Source organism: Durio zibethinus, unplaced genomic scaffold, assembly GCF_047325235.1.
Source record: "Durio zibethinus cultivar Kanyao isolate XHJ-2024 unplaced genomic scaffold, ASM4732523v1 HiC_scaffold_54, whole genome shotgun sequence".
Classification (NCBI taxonomy): domain Eukaryota; kingdom Viridiplantae; phylum Streptophyta; class Magnoliopsida; order Malvales; family Malvaceae; genus Durio; species Durio zibethinus.
Genome location: NW_028322677.1, coordinates 15,001 through 20,000, shown reverse-complemented (window position 1 = coordinate 20,000; position 5,000 = coordinate 15,001).

Genomic DNA, 5,000 nt, shown 5'->3' with positions numbered 1-5,000 from the left:
GGCATTGGGGTTCCGGCGATTGGGAGGGGGGCCGGGGGGGTGTGCGCACATGATGTGCGATGGGTGCTGGTACTTGGCCTTGTGTTGGCCCCCTATCCCTCATCAAACCTCTGAGAATTCACACCCCCTTAAAGAGCATTTGAGATTTTACAGGTTTGCTACCAGTAGCCGTTAAAGTGTCTGAAATGGGGACACTTTTTTCAAACGGTCACAAAATCTTCTCTACTTCGAGTTTTTAGCTGAATTTTTTTGTGCATGCCAACAAAAATAGAAGGATCATGCCTACAAAATTTGGGGCCAAAAATCCTTATAAAAAAATTTTAAAAATTCCCGAACCGCAAAAAGTTTCGAAAATCGTGAAAAATAGAAAACGAGTCATCTTCCAACGAAACTTCACGTGAAGGCTTAGGGGACCATTGTATGAATTTACAAGCCATAAAAATGGCATTGGCACGGCAGAAATTTGAAGATGTGCCTAAACCCACCAGGGCCCAGCGTGTGCCGATGGTGCTCGAGGCAACCGCCCGCACCAAGGCCCAGCGTGTGCCGATGGTGGTCGAGGCAACCGCCCGCACCAGGGCCGATAGTGTGCCGATGGTGCTCGAGGCAACCTGTCGCACCAGGGCCCAGCGTGTGCCGATGGTGATCGAGGTAACCTGCCGCACCAGGGCCCAGCGTGTGCCGATGGTGGTCGAGGCAAGTTCCCGCACCAGCGCCCAGCGTGTGCCGATGGTGCTCGAGGCAACCGACCGCACCAGGGCCCAGCGTGTGCCGATGGTGCTCGAGGCAACCTGCCGCACCAGGGCCCAGCGTCTGCCGATGGTGCTCGAGGCAACCTGCCGCACCAGGGCCCAGCGTCTGCCGATGGTGCTCGAGGCAAGCGCCCGCACCAGGGCCCAGCGTGTGCCGATGGTGGTCGAGGCAAGCGCCCGCACCAGGGCCCAGCGTGTGCCGATGGTGCTCGAGGCAACCTGCCGCACCAGGGCCCAGCGTGTGCCGATGGTGCTCGAGGCAACCGACCGCACCAGGGCCGAGCGTGTGCCGATGGTGGTCGAGGCAAGCGCCCGCACCAGGGCCCAGCGTGTGCCGATGGTGGTCGAGGCAACCTGCCGCACCAGGGCCCAGCGTGTGCCGATGGTGCTCGAGGCAACCGACCGCACCAGGGCCGAGCGTGTGCCGATGGTGCTCGAGGCAAGCGCCCGCACCAGGGCCCAGCGTGTGCCGATGGTGCTCGAGGCAACCTGCCGCACCAGGGCCCAGCGTGTGCCGATGGTGCTCGAGGCAACCTGCCGCACCAGGGCCCAGCGTGTGCCGATGGTGGTCGAGGCAAGCGCCCGCACCAGGGCCCAGCGTGTGCCGATGGTGGTCGAGGCAAGCGCCCGCACCAGGGCCCAGCGTGTGCCGATGGTGGTCGAGCCAGGAGCCCGCACCAAGGGCCGGCTTGTGTCGATGGTGTTCGGGGCAACCGCCCGTACCAGGGCCCAGCGTGTGCCGATGGTGCTGGGGGCAAGCGCCCGCCCCAGGGCCCAGCGTGTGCCGATGGTTATCGGGGCAACCGGCCGCACCAGGGCCCAGGGTCTCCCGATGGTGCTCGAGGCAACCGCCCGCACCAAGGCTCAGCATGTGCCGATTGTGATCGAGGCAACAACCCACACCAGGGCCCAGCTTGTGCCGATGGCGGTCGAGGCAAGTGCCCGTACCGAAGGGCAGCCTATGCCGATGATGGTCGATGCATGTGCCATCACCATGCGTCATCATGTGCCATTGATGGTCGAGGCCTTGGCCGAAGTTCGATTTTGAGCCACGGTGCCCATGCTTGGCTCCAGCATGTGCTGGTGCCGCATTTTTTTCACTCGGGACAGCATCGCCGGAGCATCGCCGGAGCATCGCCGGAGTACCGCCGGAGAACCTGACCGGCGGCATTGGGGTTCCGGCGATTGGGAGGGGGGCCGGGGGGGTGTGCGCACATGATGTGCGATGGGTGCTGGTACTTGGCCTTGTGTTGGCCCCCTATCCCTCATCAAACCTCTGAGAATTCACACCCCCTTAAAGAGCATTTGAGATTTTACAGGTTTGCTACCAGTAGCCGTTAAAGTGTCTGAAATGGGGACACTTTTTTCAAACGGTCACAAAATCTTCTCTACTTCGAGTTTTTAGCTGAATTTTTTTGTGCATGCCAACAAAAATAGAAGGATCATGCCTACAAAATTTGGGGCCAAAAATCCTTATAAAAAAATTTTAAAAATTCCCGAACCGCAAAAAGTTTCGAAAATCGTGAAAAATAGAAAACGAGTCATCTTCCAACGAAACTTCACGTGAAGGCTTAGGGGACCATTGTATGAATTTACAAGCCATAAAAATGGCATTGGCACGGCAGAAATTTGAAGATGTGCCTAAACCCACCAGGGCCCAGCGTGTGCCGATGGTGCTCGAGGCAACCGCCCGCACCAGGGCCCAGCGTGTGCCGATGGTGGTCGAGGCAACCGCCCGCACCTGGGCCGATAGTGTGCCGATGGTGCTCGAGGCAACCTGTCGCACCAGGGCCCAGCGTGTGCCGATGGTGATCGAGGTAACCTGCCGCACCAGGGCCCAGCGTGTGCCGATGGTGGTCGAGGCAAGTTCCCGCACCAGCGCCCAGCGTGTGCCGATGGTGCTCGAGGCAACCGACCGCACCAGGGCCCAGCGTGTGCCGATGGTGCTCGAGGCAACCTGCCGCACCAGGGCCCAGCGTCTGCCGATGGTGCTCGAGGCAACCTGCCGCACCAGGGCCCAGCGTCTGCCGATGGTGCTCGAGGCAAGCGCCCGCACCAGGGCCCAGCGTGTGCCGATGGTGGTCGAGGCAAGCGCCCGCACCAGGGCCCAGCGTGTGCCGATGGTGCTCGAGGCAACCTGCCGCACCAGGGCCCAGCGTGTGCCGATGGTGCTCGAGGCAACCGACCGCACCAGGGCCGAGCGTGTGCCGATGGTGGTCGAGGCAAGCGCCCGCACCAGGGCCCAGCGTGTGCCGATGGTGGTCGAGGCAACCTGCCGCACCAGGGCCCAGCGTGTGCCGATGGTGCTCGAGGCAACCGACCGCACCAGGGCCGAGCGTGTGCCGATGGTGCTCGAGGCAAGCGCCCGCACCAGGGCCCAGCGTGTGCCGATGGTGCTCGAGGCAACCTGCCGCACCAGGGCCCAGCGTGTGCCGATGGTGCTCGAGGCAACCTGCCGCACCAGGGCCCAGCGTGTGCCGATGGTGGTCGAGGCAAGCGCCCGCACCAGGGCCCAGCGTGTGCCGATGGTGGTCGAGGCAAGCGCCCGCACCAGGGCCCAGCGTGTGCCGATGGTGGTCGAGGCAACCGCCCGCACCAGGGCCCAGCGTGTGCCGATGGTGGTCGAGGCAACCTGCCGCACCAGGGCGGAGCGTGTGCCGATGGTGGTCGAGGCAAGCGCCCGCACCAGGGCCCAGCGTGTGCCGATGGTGGTCGAGGCAACCTGCCGCACCAGGGCGGAGCGTGTGCCGATGGTGGTCGAGGCTGCCGATGGTGGTCGAGGCAACGTGCCGCACCAGGGCCCAGCGTGTGCCGATGGTGCTCGAGGCAACCGACCGCACCAGGGCCGAGCGTGTGCCGATGGTGCTCGAGGCAAGCTGCCGCACCAGGGCCCAGCGTGTGCCGATGGTGGTCGAGGCAACCGCCCGCACCAGGGCCCAGCGTGTGCCGATGGTGATCGAGGCAACCGACCGCACCAGGGCCCAGCGTGTGCCGATGGTGCTCGAGGCAACCTGCCGCACCAGGGCCCAGCGTGTGCCGATGGTCGTCGAGGGAACCTGCCGCACCAGGGCCCAGCGTGTGCCGATGGTGGTCGAGGCAAGCGCCCGCACCAGGGCCCAGCGTGTGCCGATGGTGCTCGAGGCAACCGACCGCACCAGGGCCCAGCGTGTGCCGATGGTGCTCGAGGCAACCTGCCGCACCAGGGCCCAGCGTGTGCCGATGGTGGTCGAGGCAAGCGCCCGCACCAGGGCCCAGCGTGTGCCGATGGTGGTCGAGGCAAGCGCCCGCACCAGGGCCCAGCGTGTGCCGATGGTGCACCAGGGCCCAGCGTGTGCCGATGGTGCTCGAGGCAACCGACCGCACCAGGGCCCAGCGTGTGCCGATGGTGGTCGAGGCAAGCGGCCGCACCAGGGCCCAGCGTGTGCCGATGGTGGTCGAGGCAAGCGCCCGCACCAGGGCCCAGCGTGTGCCGATGGTGGTCGAGGCAAGCGCCCGCACCAGGGCCCAACGTGTGCCGATGGTGCTGGGGGCAACCGCCCGCACCAGGGCCCAGCGTGTGCCGATGGTGATCGAGGCAACCGCCCGCCCCAGGGCCCAGCGTGTGCCGATGGTGGTCGAGGCAAGCGCCCGCACCAGTGCCCAGCGTGTGCCGATGGTGGTCGAGGCAAGCGCCCGCACCAGGGCCCAGCTTTTGCCGATGGTGATCGAGGCAACCGGCCGCTCCAGGGCCCAGCGTGTGCCGATGGTTATCGGGGCAACCGGCCGCACCAGGGCCCAGGGTCTGCCGATGGTGCTCGAGGCAACCGCCCGCACCAAGGCTCAGCATGTGCCGCTGGTGATCGAGGCAACAACCCACACCAGGGCCCAGCTTGTGCCGATGGCGGTCGAGGCAAGTGCCCGTACCGAAGGGCAGCCTATGCCGATGATGGTCGATGCATGTGCCATCACCATGCGTCATCATGTGCCATTGATGGTCGAGGCCTTGGCCGAAGTTCGATTTTGAGCCACGGTGCCCATGCTTGGCTCCAGCATGTGCTGGTGCCGCATTTTTTTCACTCGGGACAGCATCGCCGGAGCATCGCCGGAGCATCGCCGGAGTACCGCCGGAGAACCTGACCGGCGGCATTGGGGTTCCGGCGATTGGGAGGGGGGCCGGGGGGGTGTGCGCACATGACGTGCGATGGGTGCTGGTGCTTGGCCCTTGTGTTGGCCCCCTATCCCTCATCAAACCTCTGAGAACTCACACCC